The sequence below is a fragment of the Podarcis filfolensis genome, assembly GCF_964270895.1.
Source record: "Podarcis filfolensis genome assembly, chromosome: 2".
NCBI classification, from domain to species: Eukaryota; Metazoa; Chordata; class Lepidosauria; order Squamata; family Lacertidae; genus Podarcis; species Podarcis filfolensis.
In genome coordinates, this window is record NC_139605.1 from 94347195 (window position 1) to 94371631 (window position 24437).

Genomic DNA, 24437 nt, shown 5'->3' on the forward strand with positions numbered 1-24437 from the left:
AGAGACTACCAGGGGCTGAAGGAAGGGGGGAGGGAATGACAAAAGGAACTGTTAACAACTCTCTCTCAAAATTCCTCTATGTAAAGAAGAAAAAAACCCTTCAACACCCCACAGCTCCAGCAGAGCCCCGCTGTTCCTAATACAGCGGTATCTCGTGTTACAAATGCTTCAGGTTACAAATGCTTCAGGTTACAAACTCCGCTAATCTGGAAGAGTTACCTCGAGTTGAGAACTTTACCCCAGGATGAAAACGGAAATCATGTGCCAGTGGTGCAGTAGCAGCAAGAGGCCCCCTTAGCGAAAGCACACCTCTGGTTAAGAACAGTTTCAGGTTAAGAACGGACCTCCGGAATGAATTAAGTTCGTAACTAGAGGTACCACTGTACTGGCACAGGCAAGCTTGACTTCTCTTCTGGCACCAGACTTTTGACTTTATTGTTTGCCCCAAACCCAGAACCTGCAGGGTGCGCAGGCAGGGATAGAACAGGTAAACCAATTCCAGTGTGCGGCCCTCAACAACATTTGACAACATCTGACGCCCCTCCCCCAGCCCTCACGCTGTCTTTCCAAAAATGGGGAGGCAAGGCTTTGGGAAGGAGGTGGGGGGCTCTGAAAGGATCCTAGAGTCCTCCCACCAACCTCCCAAAGCCTAGCTAGCGCTTCCCCAGCTTTGGGAAGTAGGTGGGATGGATCTAGGACTCTACCAGAGCCTTGTAACTCCCTCCTAAAGCTCAGTAGCCTGCTTTGGGAATGCAACAAGAGGAAGGGGGGGCATCAAATTTGGGGCTTGCTTCCCAACCCTGCCCCGTGCAATGTGGCAGTGAGTGACCTGTGGGTCCCGTGTCCAACTACTCCCGTGGCCCAATTGATATGGAAAGTTGGGCCACCCTGTATTAGTCGCTCCAACCACCTTAACTGGCAGTATTTTAAGACTTATTAAAGCAAATGAAATTATTTTACTTAGGTTGAAGTGGATATAGGATGTGGAACAAATACGCTGCAGAATAAACATGCATTTAGGTTATTGCCCCAGAGGTGCACTACCTTCCACTGCAACAGCTTCTGGAAGTCATGTGCTGATTCCAAATGGAAAGCCTCAAAGCTTTGGTTTTGCTTGTCCCCGCTGTCTCTGTGCACTCAGAGATTTCCCAGTGAGGTCTTTGTTCTCCTTTCCTGTAAATCTTTCCTTCCAGGCTTGATACACCCTTGTTTTGGCCATATTTCTGCCCTTAAAGAGTGAAACCAACTAGACTGTTTGCCTGGGCTCCCACAGCTTCATTGGCATGATCAGAGCTAGGGATTTACTTTGTTGAGCAAGGATTAATTTAACCCAGCCACTGGGAATTGGGATTATTTCCTTGGAAACCATGGTTCTGGGGCGGCAGGTACAGTACTGGGAGCTACAGAGGCCTCCCATGACAAAACAGGGCCATCTGTTGAAATTACTAGACTGAGGATGTAAAGCATACAAGTAAATATCACACAGGACATAGTTGTCCTGCAAAGCCCCCAGCTAAATAATCTCTTCTAAGAGCACACCCATATGGCAGCTTCTACCATGGGAATTTTCCCACCTTGAGTGTTAAATCTGGGGTGTGGACAGCCTGAAAGACACCAACTAGCTTTTATTGTAGGGCTTTTCTTTGGCAGAATAATAGTTTGGGGCTGTGCTATTCACAATGATCCTCCTAGTCCGCGTATGTCTTTTAGACTGGCAGAGGTGAGCTATCCCCATGTGGCCTACTGCTATTATAAGGTACACCAAATTGACAGGCCTTTCAGTGCCCATATACCTGCAATGCTAATTCCAGGTAAACCATAATTAGTGGCCATTAAACCTAATGGCCACAGAACCTTGGCCAAATCTCACATCACCCAGCCTAACCTCTAATCTATTTCCTTGGGTTATTGTGAAGACACCAGCAAAGAGTTGCAACGCAATACTACAGAATTGTAAACCAGCACCCACGTTGGCAGGATAATACAATTGCTTATCAACATTTATGAATTATATGAACACTTGTATCTTATATAAACACTCAAGAGTGAAGCGGCAACAAAGCACAAAGCCATTACACTGACTTTATTTTGCAGTTGGCCAGTCAGCTTCCCTCTGAGCAAACCAGCAAACATTGGTTAACTTATGAAAGAACATGCTCTCTAGGAAATCTTTGCACCTGAGCCACTTGCACAAATCTGTCTGACGACTATCAGCTGCTGCTGTGGGTTAATAATATTGGTATGTTTGGCCATGAAGAATCCTATAGGAGTTGAATTCGGAAACATTAGATTACTACTGTGCCCCTACCTTTCCTACATTAAGTGAGGTTAGGCAGATAGAAGGTGCTGTCAGGCTAGGATTTTGGGCCCCATCCTTCTCATTAGCCATGTTTATCCGCATTGGGATAGGGTGACAGATAAGGAAAACCAGAGAGAAATGAGTGTCTCTAAAACTGAAAGGGGGGGAAATTATCTGGATTCAGACTGGTTCTACAGAACTAAAACAACAAATGCACCCAAATTAAAAAAGAGTCACGCGAGGCAGTCTGCTTTATTGCATCAATTATAGTTGAAAATGCAGGGAAGGTTTTGAATTGCACATCAGTCAAGCACTGCTGTTTAAAGCTAAAGAAATATTAAAAGATTACATGGCAGGTAATTTTAGTGTGGAAAAAACCTAAATGATCACTTAAGACAAACAGTATTCAGGCTGGAACTGGAGCGCTTTTTGACATATTATAAACAATCTGTCCTTATTGGTGCAATAAGTAAAAAACACACGATATATATATACATATATACATATATAGAGAGAGAGAGCCAGACTGCAGGGCATCTTTGCAATATCCAGTACACTGGGCCAACAGAACCTTTGCATAGCAGAGGGTATGGAGTGCAAGGCAGACTGCTCCGTGAAAGAGTTTTGAGCAAGTCTCTAGGGCCAGCAAGGCACAGCAACTCTAGGCTTTGCCAATAAACACTGCCTTTAAGCCTCCAGCTCAGAGTCCTTCAAACTAAATAGAATTGAAAGTTATATTGCCAAACTGTAGACTATGCCTTTAAATCAAGGGATCTTTTAAATTTTTGTTTTTAAAATCTGCTTCTCCTAATGCATATTTAATCCAAGCGTACCACTGCCTGTGAACTGAGTTACAAAGGTAATCAGTTTCTGGAGTACTGTGTCTAGTTCTGGTTACCACACATTAAGAAGATACGGACAAATCGAAATGGGATGAGATGAGGGCAACAAAAATAGTCCGGGGCCTGGAAAGAAAGCCTTATGGAGAAAGGTATGGAAGACATCCAGTGTATCTAACCTGGAGAAGAGAAGACTGGGTGGCCAGACTTGATAGATCTTCAACTAATAGAATGGCTGTGACATGGTAGCAGACAAAGATTGATCTCTTGTGGGGCAGGACCACATAAAACCATAGAATCATCAAATGGGAAGGAATCCCAAGGATCATCTAGACCAAACCCCTGCAATGAAGGAATATGCAGTTGCCCCATACAGGGATCAAACCTGCAACTTTGGAATTATTAGCACCATGGTCTAACCAACTGAGCTATCCAGGCTGACATATCGGGTCCCATGGTCAAGAAGGTGGTTTCTGCACATGCTGTAGAGGGAAATGAGATGGCAAATGGTAGCCCATCTAGGAGAAGGAAAATTCTTGATCCTAAACTTCCGTTGCCTTGCAGGACATCTTTGGGAGATGAAAGGAGTAAACTCTACACAGATCCCGAGTGGAGTCCCTAAAACAGTAGAATGGTGTCTTGGAGGCCTCCTTCTAGCAACTCCTACAGCCAAGCTGGTGCCAAATGTATTGCTCTGCTTTCCTTTGGACCACATCAGTGAGGCTGAGAGGGGAGTCTTGTCATCTGGGAAGCCCAGGGCCTCCACATACACGGCCCAGGCTTGCGCCCTGGAGAGGTCAGTTCAGTTCTGCCAACACAGTAAAATCAATGCGATTTGATTTCACCCTTGGAGGCACACTCCGCTGCCTCTTGAGACAGATGGATGCCAACAGCAACATTTTGGCTTTGTTGTTGTTTTTAGTACTAGGGAGAAATTTCTTAATTGTACAATGGAACCTGTTATCAAGGAAGCGGGGAGCTCTTCCATTCTGAAGGTGTTCAAAGCAGAGAGGCTAGGCAGCCATCTAGTCCAGTGTTTTCCAAACTGTTTTTGGACTACAATTCCCATCATCCCTGACCACTGGTCCTGCTAGATAGGGATGATGGGAATTGTAGTTAAAAAACAACAACCCACAGCTGGAAACCAAAGTTTGGGAAACACTGATCTGTTCCAACCCTCTGCAATGCAGGAATCACAGCTGTAAGGGTTCGTAGGCAAGGTGTGGGGACAGGGTTGAAGATAAGCTCCCACACATCACCTGATGGACTGTAGGAGTGTGCCTTGCTTAAGGCTTTCATATGCCTCCCTTTCAAATTTCTGTAGCCTTAGGTCCTACAGGATCTCCTTCAAATGTGATTTTATTATTCTAAGTACTGCACAAATCTTCAATGCACCAGCTAACGTGGATCTAGCCCCCTCTCCTCTCCCCCTTCCCCCCCTTCTCCCTTGCACTAACTCCATTTTGCCAGTTGAGGGATTTCTGGCTCCCACCCAAAACCCCTATTATAAAAATCAAACTGTTTAAAAAATGGAAAAAAGAGAGAAGCCAAGAGATTTCCCTGTGCCACCATCTGCTAATTTATAGGGTTATTTGCGTCAGCAGTTTAGAAAGAAGCAAAACCATGTCAGGGATTCTTTTCTTTAAAAAAAAACAAAAAACCTTCTACAGCAGAAGCATCAAAATATGGTTGCTGGTTTTTATAAAGAGAACCTGCAGTCCACAGATTTATAAATTAAGAAAACATAGATTCACCCCAAAGCAAGTTTTATCAGTATAGGGGGAAACAAAAATGCCTTTTTCAATGAACCGGGGCAACGTGTACCAAAATAAGTTTGCTTTGAGTGATTAGTGGTAGCAGCACCCTCTTTAATGCTAACAGGCATCGGGCCATTAAAGAAGCAATTAGACTGGCCACTGGGAAATATGTGGCTTCCCTATTCTAGGGAGTGAGGGCAAAGGTCCACAGTTCAAATTGCATTGCTCACCATGGCAAGCATCCCAGCCATTGCTCTGATGAGTCTGTCAAGCCCCAACTTCCTTCTTGTCCTAGGAGTTGCGGAGGGGTAAGGATATCACCCCCCACAATTGTGCTATGCTTCTGAAGGTCATCTGAGAACCATGGAAGCATAACAAACCCCACTCCAAGAGCTGGAATTGGAGCAGGTTACTATTGTCCCTGATCTTATGGAGTGTGGGAGTCATAAAGCCATGGCAGAGGCTTGTAATACTGCAGGGTGCCCCCTGACCTCGGCTGACCAGCACCTCTGTGCCTTACAATGTATTAGAATGTATTGACCTTATATGGCGATGGGCGTAGTAAAAGCCATGACCGGATGAGGTAACGTGAGACATTGGCAAACGGCCATGCGGGCAGAGGAGAACAAAGGAGAATAAAATCGGGGGAGAGCGGACGAGGGAGCTGCTCTTTTTTTTTTTTTTTTAATTATTATTATTATTTGTACCCCGCCCATCTGGCTGGGTTTCCCCAGCCACTCTGGGCGGCTTCCATAGAAAACCAAAAATACACTAAGATATCACAGATTAAAAACTTCCCTGAACAGGGCTGCCTTAAGATGTCTTCTGAATGTCAGGTAGTTATTTATCGCTTTGACATCCGATGGGAGGGCGTTCCACAGGGCAGGCGCCACTACCGAGAAGGCCCTCTGCCTGGTTCCCTGAAGCTTTGCTTCTCGCAATGAGGGAACCGCCAGAAGGCCCTCGGCGCTGGACCTCAGCATCCGGGCAGAACGATGGGGGTGGAGACGCTCCTTCAGGTATACTGGGCCGAGGCCGTTTAGGGCTTTAAAGGTCAACACCAGCACTTTGAATTGTGCTCGGAAACGTACTGGGAGCCAATGTAGGTCTTTCAAGACCGGTGTTATGTGGTCTCGGCGGCCGCTCCCAGTCACCAGTCTAGCTGCCGCATTCTGGATTAGTTGTAGTTTCCGAGTCACCTTCAAAGGTAGCCCCACGTAGAGCGCATTGCAGTAGTCCAAGCGGGAGATAACCAGAGCATGCACCACTCTGGCGAGACAGTCCGCGGGGAGGTAGGGCCTCAGCCTGCGTACCAGGTGGAGTTGGTAGACAGCTGCCCTGGACACAGAATTGACCTGTGCCTCCATGGACAGCTGTGAGTCCAAAATGACTCCCAGGCTGCGCACCTGGTCCTTCAGGGGCACAGTTACCCTATTCAGGACCAGGGAGTCCTCCACACCAGCCCGCCCCCTGTCCCCCAAAAACAGTACTTCTGTCTTGTCAGGATTCAACCTCAATCCATTAGCCGCCATCCATCCTCCAACTGCCTCCAGGCACTCACACAGGACCTTCACCGCCTTCACTGGTTCTGATTTGAAAGAGAGGTAGAGCTGGGTATCATCTGCATATTGATGGACACCCAGTCCAAACCCCCTGATGATCTCTCCCAGTGGCTTCATATAGATGTTAAAAAGCATGGGGGAGAGGACGGAACCCTGAGGCACCCCACAAGTGAGGGCCCAGGGGTCTGAGCACTCATCCCCCACCACCACTTTCTGAACACGGCCCAGGAGGAAGGAGCGAAACCACTGCATAACAGTGCCCCCAGCTCCCAGCCCCTCTAGACGGTCCAGAAGGATGTTATGGTCGATTGTATCAAAGGCCGCTGAGAGATCCAGCAGAACTAGGAAACAACTCTCACCTTTGTCCCTAGCTCGCCGGAGATCATCAACCAGCGCGACCAAGGCAGTTTCAGTCCCATGATGAGGCCTGAATCCTGATTGGAAGGGATCCAAATGGTCCGCATCCTCCAGGCTCTTACCATCCTGAAAATATAGCTGGCTCTCTGTGTCTTTTTTCTATGCTGTGCACCATTTAATGACGGCTGGACTTCCGTCAATGGAGGATTCTGATGACCAGGTCTGTGGAACAAAATTGGGAGTTCATAACCCACAATGGAAAATGCATGGATCACCCCATATTTGTTAATGTAACACAGAAGAGACATACTGTATTTCAAACATAAATGTTCTCTGATGGCAGGGCTAGGAACAGTGGGCAAGATTAAGATTAAACCACAGACTTATCACAGTGGCCTTTTTCAAACCAGCAAAATCCTTAATATGTGGAGCAGGGACTTCAGCCACTGCCTTCACTCTTGACCTCTGAATTTTCATTCCTGCCTCTTCTACATGTTCACTGGTACATATGGTCATCTGTCCTGGATGCTTGAGCTGAGATTCCTGCATTGCTGGGGGTTGGACTAGATGGCCCTTGGAGTTCCCTTCCCACTGTAAAATTCTACAATTGTATGATATGTTGAAAGTGTATGATGTTTATTAATTTAGGCTGTCCTCAGACGTTATGGGGTGGGTAGCAATGCTTTAAACAACAAACAGGTAAAATGCCCTACAAGACCTACAGGGCTTTTTACCTAACCAGAAGGAAGCATATAACCCTCCAGGCAAGAGGCCTTGGGGTATTCTATCTCATTTGTCTATAAACACTTTAATAAGATGTTGTGCTTATATCATTAGGAATGAGGAGGTAGGCTGAGCCCCAACCACACGGCTAGATTCAATCGCTGAGCCAAAGATCAGACAGATGGTGCTAAATGCCTAAACCTCCTGAGATGAAGGGAGCAACCAATGTTTCTGATGTCTAAGTACTGTAATAGCTTTATTGTTGCTGTCTGTCTGAAGAACTTCGGACCAGCTTGTTTCAGTTATTTCAACCACCTTTTCTTTGCACGAACTGGGCCTCTGCCCCACCCACACTGTGAGATCCTTTGCTTTAGATGCCAAACAAATTTCCATGTATTGCAGCTATGGTTATGGCAGTTTTCCAAGTCTGCATAGTAGTAGCCGCAGAAGTTGCATGGAATTGGGGATGATTAATTAAAGACTGCTTTATGATGGGCAACAATGCAGGAAGCACCAAAGCAGCAAAGATGTAACTGAGGTCTTAATAAGGGAAGCAGGTGAGAAATGATCTGCTAATGCCCTTATGAGGTTGGTTCTTCCCAATGATGAGTGTCTGGGTACTTAAATTGCTTATCACATGCTAAGTTGGCAGGTGATTATTTAATGAGACAAAAGTCTAGGGAGGCTCCTGTGTTGCTCTAGGACAGGCATAGGCAAACTCGGCCCTCCAAATGTTTTGAGACTACAACTCCCATGATCCCTAGCCAACAGAACCAGTGGTCAGGGATGGTGGGAATTGTAGTCCCAAAACATCTGGAGGGTCAAGTCTGCCTTTGCCTGCTCTAGGGTAGTTGTGTACAAACATAGGGAACTACGCACATGGGAGTATTAAAGCTCCAGTGTCAGGTTTTAAGATCAACCAAAATAATCTAGCAATTATGTCATTTGTATAAACACAGGATTATACAATGACAGCACATCAAGAGGTAATCTATTTTTTAATAGGTCTCACTTGCTATAGAAACAGCCAATTTTTGCGCCAATGCACTAAAATCTGGTTCCGATGCAAAATTCTGACTGTAGACTTACCTTGTTCTGGAGTTTGAAGGAGTTTTGCTAGAGGAAGGAGTTCCTAAGGTGAGGAGCCATTTTAGCTAAAGGTGCCTCCACTGGAATAATTTTGCAAGAATTCTGAGGAAATCATAACATTCTGCTTAAGTAACGTCAGTTGCAGAATTACAAAACCTCCAGAGTTCCTCCCTCTCCTTCTGCCTCGTTTCAGTGCAGCATGTAGGATGAACCCAATTTGTATTTATTCACTGGATTTAATCAACAGACTAAATTTATCTGGTTTATCCATTACAAAGCTATTTCCATTTTATGCACACAGTTTAATATTTTATATTCACTTTTTAAATTCACTGCTGCCCGCCCGGGGCATTCAGGATGCTGCAGATGATATTTTCAACAATGCCCTGGCCCAAGCACACGGTGTAAACTGCAGCGTAGGTTATGGTTTAAAAGAGCTGGGAGCTCTCCAGGCACAACTGTAATACAAAATTATTATTACTGTTATTATTCATAATGTCCTTTGCCTTCATTGTTTAGCTCTACTCCCTCACTTGGCTTCCAAGCATTGTGCATTCTACACACCCCTTGCGGAGTTTTTAGAAGAACGATTCAGGACCAAATCCCTCCACAGGTTTAGAAAGATTGCTTTGCTAAGCCCTCTCAGGTGCATGAGATATCTCACAGCTCTGCTTGCAACCTCTTTGTGAAGCTCTTTCGGATTTCTCCATCAAGATGTGCAGGGAGTCCTAGAGCCTCATGGTGTTTAGACTTAAGCTAGTTTCATATTCTCTCCCTGACCAACTCCACAGATCCCCCAGTTTCTTCATTTGTTCATTAAGGTGTCCATAAAAGTGTGATAAAAATGTATTTTTCAGTGGTTAATGAGTTTCCCAGTTTAATAAGCAACTTGCTTTCCTATTCCCCCCCCCTCCTTAGAGACGCCCTGTGCCTCTCTGTAAATAATGCATCCTGCTCTCTCTGGTGTGTGCACTGTCTACTGGGCCAGCACAGCACAAGCCAGGAAAGCAGATCAGCTTGTTGTTGCTTGGCTATTGCCCCTTTGCCTCAACATTTTTTGCAAGAACAATTATTTCTAATAGACTTTTTTTGGGGGGGCTGTACCTGGACTCAAGCTACACACAGCACAACGACCCACAACCCTTACAACACACTGCCCATCTGTAAGAAAGCAATACTCTTTCGCTCATGGCCAATGGCTCTTTTCTGAGAGTTCATGTGCACCATTGGGAGATTCCCAAGCAACCCTACAGATGTTGTTGGGCTAAAGGTTTCATCGTCCCTGACCATAGGCCATGCTGGCTGGGGCTGATGGGAACTGGATTCCAACAATTTCTAAAGGGCCACAGGTTCCCCACTCCTGCAATAAGGCAATGGTAGCACTTGCATGTGTGGCCACAGTCGCTGAGAACCACACTGGTATTATTTACTGAGTCTCCTATCAATTGGTAGGCATGTTCAAGTCAAGCTCCAGTGATATCCATATCTCTTCCCTTAAGACCAACAGCCTAATCTTCTACTGAGCTGGCATCCTGTGCACAGATCCTTCATTTCCTCTATGCTGCAGGCATGATCCCCACTGCATAAGAACTGAGATATTTTTGAAAGTCAGTGAACCATCAGCCACGGTTTTATGACCTTCAGGATTGGCTGAAGGGGTTATTTCTGAAGTGCACTCAAATGCTTCTGCAGGTGCAGAATGTGTTCCAATGTTTGTTTGTTTTTAACTGAAGCAAACATTTAAAACAGCTACTATAGTCCTATTAAATGGTTCAAGGCAGTCTACTATATATATATTGTGTGTGTGTGGTGGGGTGGTGTATTTTGAATAATTCAAATAAAATGTCCTAAACTTACAACATTGACCGAAGAAACAAGTTGTTCCATAATCACAGAATGGAGAGATATTATTTTTTCCATCTTCCTCTCCATTCCCAGTATAGCTACTCTGTCCTTCACTCCAGTGTTCCTGGAACCACAAAAGCAATTGTTCCTCAATGGTTGCATCCCTCTCGTCCATCCTCCCACCCCCCCATCTTCAGATGCTGTCCCCCTTATTCATCTGTTCCCTTCAGCAAACAGGCCAAGCCTCAGATCTCACATTTTCACTAGTTTGCCTCTCCCTGCCCCATCCAAACTTTAAGATTGGCTTTGCTGAACAAAAGCACCTCCAAGTCTATCTGTAGCCTGGATAATGCTGTGTCCCCCAGATGATATGGTGGTCCTCCAGATGATCCTGGCCAGCATGGCCAATAGTAGGGGATGATGGGATCTGTAGTCCAACCTCATTGGCTATCCCCACTTCCTCCATATACAGGATGCCAGAAGAAGCAGCCTGGTCAACAACAAAGTTGATTGTTTGATTAAGAAACAAAACAAATGCCCCTTCCTGGCACATAAGAATGAAAGGAAGAGTGCCAAAATTTACTTTTGAAAAAAGTGAATTTTGCATACAAAAAGTGTGCTAGCCGTATACATTTTGCACAATGAATCACTGAGGTGTTTGTAAAATGCTGCTTCCCGCAAAATGAAAATGAGGGGCGGGGAAGAAAGCTTTGTTCACTTTTCATCGCTGAAATTTATTATATATTTCACACGGCACTCACTGAGCACTGCAAACAACTGTGGTCAACAGCTTACGTGTGAGGTGCAATTCCATTATTCCTGAGACTCTGGATTCATCCGGAGACTCACATCCCAGCCTTGCTGCCCCTCAGTGCTTTGGATGCTCCAGATCAGATGTCTGCTTTCTCTGAAAGCAGCACAGACCCTATTACATATATTTTTTAAATGACTCTTTTATGTACACCATAAATCAAACAAACAGAGCAAGGACAAACTTCTGATCAACAGCAAAGCTAGACATGGGAGGAGGAAACGGCAGAAGAAACTGAGAATATGTGCTAGGGAGCCAGCGAACCAACCAAACTACTTCTCAAAAACAGACCCAAGAACTGGGAACTTCCAATAGCTGCTTCACATACGATTAGAAAATGGGTAATACCTCTGGTGGGGGACATGAAATGCTCCTTCTGGGGTGATTTGTCCACCTGTGGTCCCCACCCTGCACTCAGCTCTCACCTGTGACTCCTAGAAGCTGTCAGCATGCAACAGCAGCCACACCCCGGGAATGGCTTCAACTGGCCAGCTATACCAGGTGAGGGTAGTTAATGGGTCTCAAACCGCCAGACTTCCCTGCATGAGAAAACAGCCTCTGGCGGAATGAGCAGACAAGACCAATAGTGGGTCCAACAGTCAAGAAGGTGGTTGCTACACATGCTGTACAGTAGAGCAGGGGTCAGCAACCTAAGGCCCATGGGGCTCGTCTAATTGGCCCATGTCGACCCCTGCTGCACCCCGCTGCCCGCTCTTACCGGCGCAGGGACCGACATCCGGGCTGACGTTCCTCCGACCCAAATGTGAGCCAGAAATAGTGTGTGTGCATGCGTGCGGGACAGAGAAGCGCCCGTGTGCATGCACACACTCTATTTCCGGTGCACATCCAGGTTGGAGTAGTGCTGGAAATAGAGTGTGTGCACGTGCACTGCTTTGACCCGGAAGAGCGCACATGCTCCGGCCCATCCTCCAACGGACGGAGCGTGGACCAGCCCATCATCCAGTAAAGCTTGCCGACTCCTGCTGTAGAGGGAAATGAGGAACAGATGGAGCCCATCAACCTGGGAAGCCAGCGCATCTAGGCGAAGGAAAACGCTGATCCTAAACTTCTGCTGCTTTGCAGGGTATCTTCGGGAAAAGAAGAGGCTAAGGAATAAACCCTATACAAATCGGGAGTGGAGCCCCTAAAATGGTTGGATGACACCTTCTAAGCCTCCTTCTGGCAACTTCCGCAGCCAAACTAGTGCCAAACATATTGCTCTGCTTTCCTTTGGACTACATCAGCAAGGCTGAGAGGGGGGTCTTGTCATCTGCTCAGCCCAGGCCTTCACACACACTGCCCAGGCTTGGGCCCCAGGGAGGTCACTTTGTTACTGCTAACACAGCGATTTGACTTTACCCCTGGAAAGGCACTCCATTCCTCTTCCCTTAGCTTATTCACTTCTATGTTTTTTCCTGCCCAGAAGGTGGAGAGATATTAAGTGGACTAGGACCTGGGAGACAAGGGCCAAAATCAAGCATGAAGCTTACTGGGTGACCTTTGGCCAGTCACTGTCTCTGAGCCTAACCTACTTTGAGGGTCGTGGTAAGAATAACATGGGGGAAAGGAGCCCCATCAATGCCACCATGAGCTCCTTGGAAGAATGTATATTAATGCAATACAGTGGTACCTCAGGTTAAGAACTTAATTCATTCCGGAGGTCCATTCTTAACCTGAAAGTGTTCTTAACCTGAGGTACCACTTTAGCTAATGGGGCCTCCTGCTGCCACTGCGCTGCCGCCACGCAATTTCTGTTCTCATCCTGAAGTAAAGTTCTTAACCTGAGGTACTATTTCTGAGTTAGCGGAGTCTATAACCTGAAGTGTCTGTAACCTGAGGTACCACTGTACTGGTAAATAAGGAATAAACAAAATTAAAAATCTCTCTCCAGCCTGCCTGCCACCAATATTGAATTGGGGGAGTAGAGCCAGGTTTGGAATACAGTGGTACCTTGGGTTACATATGCTTCAGGTTACATACGCTTCAGGTTACAGACTCCGCTAACTCAGAAATAGTACCTCAAGTTAAGAACTTTGCTTCAGGATGAGAACAGAAATTGTGTAGCAGCGGCGCGGCGGCAGCAGGAAGCCCCATTAGTTAAAGTGGTGCTTCAGGTTAAGAACAGTTTCGGGTTAAGAACGGACCTCCAGAACGAATTAAGTACTTAACCCGAGGTACCACTGTAATGAAAACTAAAAAATGTAAGAGAAAAGGAATCTGATTCAGGCCTACAAAACTGGACTTTACATGTAGGTCCCTGGCAAACCCAGTCTATTGCTCTGACCCTTTCATCTACTGTAATTGGCTTGAAGTGTTGCTTGTCAAGTGGTGAGTCACCTACGGAACATTTCAATCTCTGTGGAAGTGTTGTTTCTACTCTAGTTCTTCCTATGCCCCCTTGAGGAGCTCTGTGTTTTGGCAGCCATTGCTGGAGCTCCCTAAAAAGAGAAGGTCAAGGAGTTGCTTGGTTCCCTGGAGTGGCTGAGGTCAGGGTCCTAATCCCAAAGGAAGCTCATTCGTGCCAATCTGGAGAACACTGCGTTTTTTCTGCATATGGGTTATCAAAAAAGAGGCCAACTATATATTTTTTTCTGCAAGAAGCAATTCCAATACAGCGACGCTGGATGGTGCAGATGACCAGGTGGACTGTAAGCACCATAAACAGCAGAGAGAATCAAGATAAACTGCAGTCACAGCTATAACACAGTGCTACTGAAATTGCTTCGCTATGTAGCATTGTACCAGGGCACTGCTTTCAACAAAGCAGCTTCTGATATAACACCATCTTACCAGCCAGTACAGCACTGCTCACCAACCAGCATAACCAGAAGAGTGATTCTCGAGCAAAAGCAGATCTAGTTATTACCGCTGCAGCGTGCAATCAGCACTACAGCAAATTTAACCAGACAAAGGGGGGAGAAGAAGAAGAAGAAGGAAAGCATCTTTTCCAGTCAATAATTAAGCCTACTTTTCATAATAAACTAAACCAGGGGCGAACGGGTGCAGGGCACATGGCAAGCTTCTGCTTTGGAAGCCAGTTGCTACGGTGTATTATTATATTGTTCTGCTGCTGCATCGCAATCTATCAAAGTCAGTGTCCCCAGAGCAAGAGAAATCAAAACATCATGAATAAAGTGCAACTTTAAAACTCCTCTCATCTGACAGAGCCTGTGCAGAGCCTCCTAACGTGCAGCCCTTTTATTGATGCTCTCCTCTAATAAAGTCGATGCTGGCCTAGCTTCCATGCGTACAGCACATTTGCTCAATTAGAAGGGAACAAATAAGGCAGCAAGCCAACATGGTCTAGGTAAACACCGTGGAAAGCAAGGGAGCTCTGCAGCTTCTACATTTGTAGCAGTGCTGGCTCCTCCAGGGCTTTGCAAGCTGATGGACAAAATGCTACCAAGGGCCCTGCCCCAGCGATTGCATCCCACTTGTCTGCCTCCCTGCCCCGCTCCGCCCATTCACCCCCCACTTTGCTTTGGGCATATCTAAGACCCAAATTAGAAATGTTTGCTATGCGATTGTCCCTCCCAAGCATTAAAAAAAAGAAAAAAGAATAGCAGCAGGGGTTAATCCTTCCATCCCCACATGGTAAACATATAATCTAGTTTGGGTTTCACATGAAAGGTACAAGCTAAGAAAGGAAGGGCAGAGGGCACTGAACATAGTAGTAGTGACAACAACAACAATTTTATTATTTGTACCCCAGTCCATCTGACTGGGTTGCCCCAGCCACTCTGGGAGACTTCCAACATAATAAAAACACAGCAAAAACCAAACATTAAAAACTTCCCAATGCAGGGCTGTTCTTCATTTGTCTTCAGAAAGTTGTTATTTATCTGTTTGACATCTGATGGGAGGATGTTCCACAGGGAGGGTACCACTACGGAGAATGCCCTCTGCCTGGTGAATAATAATAATAATAATACCACGCCCATTTGGCTGGGTTTCCCCAGCCACTCTGGGCTGCTTACAGCATATTTAAAAACATAATAAAAACACGAAGCAGTAAAAACCTCCTGATACAGGGCTGCCTTCAGATGTCTTCTAAAAGTTCTGTAATTCTTTACACTTCTCGGGAGTTAGGGAACCACCAGAAGACCCTCAAAGGAGGACCTCAGTGTCCAGGCTGAATGGGTGGAGATGCTCCTTCAGGTATACAGTGCAGGTATCCAGAATTAAACACTCCTATCCCCTGCTATTTCAATTGGTTGTCTCTCCTTCTGTGGACCTATGCTCAAAGCCTAAGGGATGCGCGCTTTCTCTCTCTCTCTCTGGGACCAGCACATTTATGCTGAAGAGTCAAAACTCCATAATCACAAGAGCTAGAAACATACATTTGTTACAAATATAAATTAAAAATATATCAATTTTATAAGGGTGGGTATCACACTCACATCTTGACCCGGGCAGATGAAATGAAGAATGGCCCTGCAGTGTATTTTAAAATTCCAAAGAAAGAGACACATCAATATGGGGAAAAGTTTATGGAAAATAGGGAGCTGCCCTATTGGCTCCACAACATAATTAATCGTTTGGGGAAGGGTGGAGGAAAGAGAGGAACGTGGGAAATTGCTTCTCTGCCTTCAGAGTGTGGCAGTCAGTGACCACACAAACGTTAAGACTGATCAACCCTAACCCTACTCCTTTCTAGTCTTCTGGCCACTGATAGAAAAGCAAAGTGGGTTGATTAGGGACAGAACTCAGCTTAGTGGGCCTCCTTGAACACCAACTGGCAGACTTAGATATCTGCTGGCAGGGATTGCATACCAAGTCACGGCAAACTGGGCAAAGAAAGGGGTGCCTGCACTTTGTCTGGAGAGAGCTTTAATTTGATGGTAGTCTGAGAAAACAGAGGGAAAATGGAATACTTCAGTAAAGATCCTGATCACTTCCTAAATCTCTGCAAGAAACCCTGTGCATAATACACCCCCCCCAATCATTCTTAGCTGCCGATTTCACTGCTCCATTACTAATTCCCAGTTCTGACTCAGAGAATAGTCTGTCCTTACTCTCCCCTTCCACATTCCAGCTCGGCAGTTGCCCCTCAGTCGCGAAACCAGTCTCTACCCAACCTTAACCCGGTTGTGTATTGGAAGGATGCTATTTTTCATCCTAAACCATGGGTAGGCAAACGAAGGCCCAGGGGCCGGATCCAGCCCAATCTCCTTCTAAATCTGGCCTGCAAACGGTCCGGGAATCAGCGTGTTTTTACATGAGTAGAATGTGCCCTTTTATTTAAAATGCATCTCTGGGTTATTTGTGGGGCATAGGAATTTGTTCATTATTTTTCTTCAAAATACAGTCCGGCCCCCCACAACGTCTGAGGGACAGTGGAACGGCCCCCTGCTGAAAATGTTTGCTGACCCCTGTCCTAAACCATAGGAGCTTTCCCCCCTTCTCCCATTCCAAATCCTGGGCTCCTGCAATGTTCCTCTCCTTTTAACCCCATGGCCAGATCCTATCAGCTCTGTCTGTCCCAGGTTTTGCTGCTTCAGCAGAGTGGTTTTCTGAAACAGAGGCTTCTGCTTATGGAACAGGGGCCTTTCCTGCAACCTCCCCTCCCCTAATTGACACCATAAATCTAAGATGGGCAAGGGAATCCCCTCTTCCTCACCACACTTTGGTATCTCACAGTTGCCTCCCTCTGGCCAAGCAGAGACTGGCTTCCCTCTCCTCTCTTCTCCCCACTCACGCCCCCCCCCCTGCCACCACTCGTATGTTTAAGCAAGACATTCCTTGTATCGTGAGCCAGTCCCACTGGGGTTGTTTAATTTGCAATCCCCTCTCTAGCGGAATCCGTCTCTGGCTGCTGCAGCAATAATACGTCTGCATCATCAGATCGCAGAGCAAGGGTGCGCAGGGATTGCTCCCACAGCCCGTCCACCAATGATATCAGGGGTATGTCGGCTTACAGCCCCCGCACTGAACCAGCGCTTTAGTAGAATTCTCTCTCAAGCTATTGCCCGAGAGGTTAATATTCTGCTGTGAACAAACCGACTCAATTAAATTAACACTGGCCCCAGCGTCCCCTGCCTCCTGCCTGTTTGCTCAATTATCTCGCCCCAGATGAGCCAGCGAGACTGCAGTGCTGCTGATCTAGAGATGGAGAGTAGCGAAGCGCCACAAAGGAGGAGCAGGTGGGGCAAGCAAGCATTTTGCCCTTCATGATGGCCCTTCCCCACTGGGACCTTCCATTCCGCTACCTCGTATTCCCGGGAGCCTGTTCGCTTGCCGCTGAACTTGGAAATGACAGTTTCGAAATACCAAAAGGGTGGCCGCTGCAGCAAAAATGAAATAAAGCACCTTAAAGACTAACCGATTCACTGTGGAATAGGTTATTGTGGCCTACAGCAAACAATAATTGGGTTAATTGTAGTAACAAGACTCGTGCAACCATCTGAATACATGACCCCCTACCCACATTCTGAACGTGAGGAATTTCCTGGGCGCCTGTGACGAAACCTTCTGGGATATGACAGGGTTGGTAAAATCTTGTGCCCGATAATGTACCATCCCCTGTTATGTTGACAGAACCAATCCTGGTTCTCCTCAAATGCACAGCAAATACAACCTGTTATGTGTGGCAACCATAACCCACGAGTGAAATCAACACATGGGTTCTTCCCTTGTTTCACCCTTGACTCCATTTCCTTCCTATTCCTCTGTCAACTTCCCAATACTGAGTTTTAGATTTTGGAGGGGCACTATATAACTGAAATAAATAAATGGCTATGGTTATCTAGATTCAATAAGTGTCATGATTGTCCTCTTCACTTTCACCTCTCTTTGCCCCCTCCTGGTCCCCCTGGCAGGTAACTCGGATCATGAAGCTCACTTGCAATGCCCTATCATCAGAAAGCAGCTCACCAGACCCTTCTAATCCTGACACCACAGCCCAGGGGGTATTCCTGGGCTGCTGGGCATCCAAGGCCAACATTCCATTCAGTGCACCCACAACATTCCGCTCATAACACTCAAACCAATAGCACTGAAATAGCCAGACTTGCCCTGCAAGCATATGGAGTGGAATTCTGACGGGTTTTCTCTACGGGATTGAGGCATCTCTGGAGGAGAGAAGGGCAGGCAGAGCAGGGAGATGAGCAACAAGCAGTTGGGGTACTAAGACAACAGCTTTGCCCTCAGAAAGAAGCTGGGTGTTAGGCGACAATATAATGTGCACTGAAACTGCAGCATTTTTATGCTCCAGAAGCAAAAGCGAATGCTGTGCTCCTGACCAGCAACAGCTGCCACCATACTGAATGCCTCCCTCCACTGCTTCTCCTATCATCTATCTATCTATCTATATCTATCTATCTATCATCTATAATAATAATAATAATAATAATAATAATAATAATAATAATAATTTATTTATACCCCGCCCATCTGGCTGGGTCTCCCCAGCCACCCTGGGCGGCTTCCAACAAAGTATTAAAATACAGTGGTCTGTTAAACATTAAAAGCGTCCCTAAACAGGGCTGCCTTCAGATGTCTATCTATCTATCTATCATCTATCTATCTATCTATCATCTATCTATCTATCTATCTATCTATCTATCATCTATCTATCTATCTATCTATCTAATCATCTATATCTATCATATCATCTATCTATCATCTATCTATCATATCATCTATCTATCTATCATCTATCTATCTATCTATCTATCTATCTATCTATCTATCTATTTATCTATCTCACACACACTGCAAATCAACTGCCACACAGCTCCTCTCCTCGGTGTTTCAGAGCACCCATTTTATTAGCCTTTCTCTGCAGTGTCTCCATAAGCTGTAGGCAAAAGAAAAGCAAGAAAAGCCCAAGGATAGCTTACTCCTACTGCTATGGAGGGAAGGAGGAAGAGTTGCTTCATTGCCTACCCTTCCTGGCCTATTTCTCCCCTGCACGGCAGACACAATGCAGACAAAAATCCAAAGGTTATAACCAGCTCTCAATTTTCATACCACTTTGAATTGCATAGGAGTGCTTCACAACCCCTTCTCGTTTCCCTTCTCAATCTTGTGAGCTGTTTCAGGGCATCAGTAACTGGTAAACACAGCACCTGGTGGGGTGGGCACTGAAACAGGGAGGGCTGGGACTTGTTCTGGTTTTCTTCTCACACTCCTCCTTTGCAAAGACACTGCTGGCACCCGAGCAACGTAGTAGTAAAAATATTGGAAGGGCTCTGCCCCATCTTGCCTTGACTACCAGCCTTCCAACAGTTTAAAGATGGTGAGTCTGCCGAAGGGCCACGATACCCTGTGAGCTTCATGGCTAAGCAGAGATTGGAGTTCCCCCTCCAAAGTTTCAGGGTACCGACGCACAAGTCCCACCAAGCTAACAAGTACTTGAGTTGCCAGAGCTTGGAAAAAGGATGCCAGCAGAACTGAATCCCTTGCACACCCCACCCGCAACTGTCACATTACTGAGCCTCAGCCGCGCCAACCCCAATGGTTCCTTAATCAAGAGATTTGAGCTCTCAAAATATGTCAATCCTGTGAGTCTCATTGCCTGAGCTGATGAGTGGCGGTTGTGTGTGAGAGAGCAAGCGTGCGCATAAGAGAGAGAGCAGGGGCTTCATGGTCTACAATGATCTCTTCATCACATCTCCTATTCCACCCACCCTGGTCCATCCACGGTGCATTTGATGCCTCTTCCCTTCCCCTGCCTGTTCTGGGAACCCTCCCCGCCTGCCTCTCTCTCCTCTTGGCCCCTTTAATCCCCTCGCCATCCCTTAAAGCTCCCCACTCCCGCATCCCTGAGTCAGTCTCGGTTGCTGGGAAGGGAGCAGGGCACCAGTACAGCAGAAGGATTTAATTGTGTGTCAAAATTAAATCTCTTTTGATGAAGAACAATTCAACTCCGGCTCTGTCTAATCAAATTAACAAAGTCTTTTTTGATTTTCAATTATCTCTTTCACTGGAACACTTTATCCCATGCTCCTGCGATGCCGCTGACAAGTCCCGACTAACAATTAAGGCAACGGCTGCTGCTTCCTGAGGCGAGGTGACCGCTGGCCCCTTCCAGTCCTGCTCGTCGCTTTATAGCTCGGGGTGGGGGGGCAGAACTGTGAAGGCAAACCAAGGCAAGGGCTTGCTCGCTCCATCTGCCTGGCCCCATCCATGGTGCTTCCAGGAGGCCCCATCCGGAACAGGAGCCTCATAAGCAACCCAAAGGCCAGACCTTCTCTGCATGAGCTCCACGGCCCCATTGCCCATAAGGCAGCTACGCCAGCAACTTTACATGCACTTTGCCCCTGACAACACCCCTCCCCCACAACCCCCAGCATGGGAATTGGGGCTCCATCTGCCAGATTGTTTCCAAGGGCTCTTGCCACAGAGAATTACTTCTCCTATCAGCCAGCCAGCCAGCCAGCCAGTCCCCGACAAAAGCCTTCTCAGCACCTGCAGAAATTGCCAAGGCCAACAGGATTAATGCTGCCAAATGCTGTGGAAGGATTTGAAGGGAGCTTGCTTCGGAAATGGAGCCAGTCCCAGGGTGGCAGTGGGTGGGGTACAGTTGCATGAATTATTCTGCAGGCAGCAAGTGCATCTCAGATTAAATTTGCCAAGGCTGTGTGCACATTAGCGGCTTAAAACACAGTGAGGTCATTTCCCCTCGCTGCGTTTCAAATCGCGTTTGCACCTTGCCACGCACACCGGAGACGGAGCAGGGAAGTCTTCGCCCAATGCACATTATGTGTTTGTTTTCCCTGCCCCCTGCAACCTGGCCCCTTGAACTCCCATTCGTGAAGCTGTCATCTGTGCACATGCAATGGCGGCCTCAAATGTGCACAACTCAGCTTAATTGCAAAGTGAATGTGGCTTAGGTTTTTTTCCATTCAGATAGAAGCTGGCTTGAGGGGAAACGCAACAGACTCAAGAAACTGCAGGATAGCTCTGTGTCACGGGGGACATTGTGTGCACGTGGAGTCAAAAGCCAGCACTGGAGCCAGAGTCAATGGTCATGAGCACACAGCCTTTCGGTTCTGCAATTGAGGGAGCTGGCATGCCTAAGCTCGAGGGCTGCTTTCTAGTCTTCATTGTGGTACAATGCAACCTGTGAGGTCATTTGCAACAGGAAGAAATAGCGCCATGTGGTTTCTGATTATTATTAGTATTAGTATTAATAATTTTTATTAAATTTTATTTTAAAAATTGACAAAACATCCATCTTACATATAATATATAAAAACCACTTGGCCATCTTGGCCTGAGATGTCCCTCCTCCTCAACTAATGGTTCTCCTAACTATACTCTGATATTGCATTTTGTTACTATTATTATTATTATTACCCTTAAATCCAAATCTTAAATACACCATTTAAACATCATATTGATAATAACCGATATCTCTAACCTTACAAAACTTCTTGTAGCCCTACTAGCAATGTCAATTGTTTACAGTTGTCTCTCAAATACAAATTTATTCCAGTCTTTCAAAAAGGTCTGGTGCTGCTGGTTCCGAATTTTCTCAGGTAGTTTCGCCGACTCGGCATAGTCCATTAACTTCATCTGCCACTCTCCTTTTGTTGGGATCTCTTCCTGTTTCCATTTTTGGGCCAACAGTATTCTTGCTGCAGTCATTGCATACAAAAGCAATGTTTTATCTCGCTTATGTATTTCTCTACCTACAACACCCAAAAGGAAGGCTTCTGGTTTCTGGTTTCTGATTATTATTAACTCAAGAATGGTAAGAGAAGGTTGAAAGCAAAAAGACCATGCAAAAAAGAAAGAGGTCATTCCTCCGAAATGGCACAATCCCCTGAAACAGCGTAACTTTGTAAAACATTTTGCATGGCAGTACCATGGAACTTGGTAGGTTCGGCCCCTCCCTCTGTATCAGCTGGTCTATCTTTAAAAATAAGGAGAACTGAGCTTAATGTTCTCTTGAAAAGAACTTCTGCTTCACATTTTGGATGGGTGGGTGTGACGGATCCGTTTGGAAAGTCTCTTTGATAACAACAACAACTTATTATTCATACCCCGCCCACCTGGCTGGGTTTCCCCAGCCACTCTTTAAATTTTGGGGAAGAGTCTATGCTCATTTCAGGGGCAGGGGCTTGCTGAACAGCAGCAGTGTTTGTTCTTTTCAAACATGTTTTGCTGTTGTGAAGTAAACCTTCCATCAGCGGCCACCATTTCCACCTCACAATGTTCTCCCTGAAACTACGCTAAAAATAAGCCAAAACACTGCATGCCCCCTAACCACATGTGCAGGATTCACACACACAAACATAACACACACACCCCAAAAAATAATGAGAGTAAGATCAAACACTACTGTTGAATACTGGAAAAATAAAAGTATTTCCCCCACCCTAGCCCACCCCACCCACAGGTTTTCTGAGAGTTGCAAGCAGGAAAAATGCTTCATTCGTTGCTGGCGACTTGCAAGCAAAGGAAGTTGCATATAGGCAGTGGCGTAGCGTGGGTTGTCAGCACCCGGGGCAAGGCAAGTAATTTGCGCCCCTAACCCGTGGATTTGCGCCCCCTAACCCGTGGATTTGCGCCCCCTAACCCGTGGATTTGCCCTAACCCCAGATGTTGCGCCCGGTGCAGCCGGCCCCCCCTGCACCCCCCACGCTACGCCACTGCATATAGGACAGTCTTTTTACCTATCCATTTTGCACTAAGTGTTGCAAGATGCTCAAAATCTTGCACCAATGAGAAGCACCTCCTCTACTTTGAATATATCTTCTTGTTAGAATGGATTGCAAGCTTACTGTGCTCCCAATGGTTTGGGGTTTATTTATTTTTTTAAAAAAGAAAACATCCCTCTCTAGCTTTTGTGGCTTTCTGTGTTGGTCCTTGCAGATACAATAATCTCTCTCCCACAAGCCAGCACAGCCTACTTTCAAATTCCTCTTCAAAATGGATTTTTTTTTAAAAAAAGAAGCCTTTCTTTACTATTAGACAATGGCAATATTAACTGTTCTCCGCCCACGCAGACACAGTACCTTCCCAAACACAGTTCCCAACACGCTATCCCTTCCATTCTCTAGGTTGCTGGTTTTTTATTATTAGGCTCTGAACGTATTAGGTATCTTTTGCATGCATCACTTAATAAAATGCCAATTAGTAACCCCATCAAACAGCTCCAAAAGTAGGTCAATAACCATATAAGAGCATTTCATAAGAATACGTCTGTGTACAATGGCTCCTTTGTAAGGTTGGACACTGCATGCTCTTAAAAGCAATGCTCTTAAAACCTGGTTAGAATACGAGGAGGAGTCTCGAACGCCAGAAGAACATTGGGAGCAAGGTCTCTGGAGGAAGCAAAGAAAGAGTAGGGAGCAGAGGTCCAAGCTTCTCCCCACCGGATCGCCAAGTAGTATGCAGTCTGGACATGAAGAACTGCTCACCATGTGGAGAGCTCCCATACCGGACTCCACATTCATAGCAGTGGAGCCAGCGTGGAGCCATGGTGAATAGCCTCAACCCATTTCTCATTGCTTATTGCATGAGGGTTGTAATATGAAAACAGCATTGGGGAAGGGCTATAGCAGGCATGTCTAAAGCCCGTTTCGGGGGTGTAATCCAGTCCACCAGTCGATTTAATCCTGCCCCCGTGGCAGTATATGTCCTGGGGTAAACTCCTAAAAATAGCTCAGCAACCTCAATCCTAAAAAAACTTTGGTCGGCCCTCACACATGTTCACTTCATCAAATCTGGCCCTCTTTGAAAAAAGTTTGGGCACCCCTAGGCTATAGTCTAATGGCAGGGCATCTGCTGTGCATGCAGAAGGTCCCAGGTTCAGTTCCCAGCACCTCCCGGTTGGTTCAGGAATACAATCCTCAAGAGTCATGGCATAATCTTGCCAGTCAGTATAGACCAGGGTTTCCCAAACTTGAGTCTCCTGCTGTTTTGGGACTACAACTCCCATCATCCCAAGCTAGCAGGACCAGTGGTCAGCGATGATGGGAACTATAGTCCACAACAGCTGGACACCCAAGTTTGGGAAACCCAGTAGACAGTACTGAACCAGGTGGACCAATGGTCTGACTCAGTAGAAGGCAGCTTGCTATGTTCCACTATGCTATGCCCCCTTTCTGCATTATCCACAGATCAGGAAAATCCGAATTAAAGGTGGGGAGGAAGAGATGCATCAAATCCACTTTAAACTGTTGTCTCTACACAGCCTAAGAA

General features: G+C 46.2%; 1 protein-coding gene and 1 long non-coding RNA gene across 3 annotated transcripts in view; one reads left to right on the top strand and one right to left on the bottom strand.

Annotated features, from left to right (window-relative positions):
• RBFOX3 (RNA binding fox-1 homolog 3) overlaps window positions 1-24437 on the bottom strand; it is a 222332-nt gene that overhangs the window by 134154 nt on the left and 63741 nt on the right. The window lies entirely within an intron of this gene.
• The window catches only part of LOC310755764, a 355649-nt gene continuing 344481 nt past the window's right edge, over window positions 13270-24437 (top strand). The window contains exon 1 of the long non-coding RNA XR_014544523.1: window positions 13270-13456. This is a non-coding gene — a long non-coding RNA (uncharacterized lncRNA). The remainder of the gene's footprint in view (window positions 13457-24437) is intronic.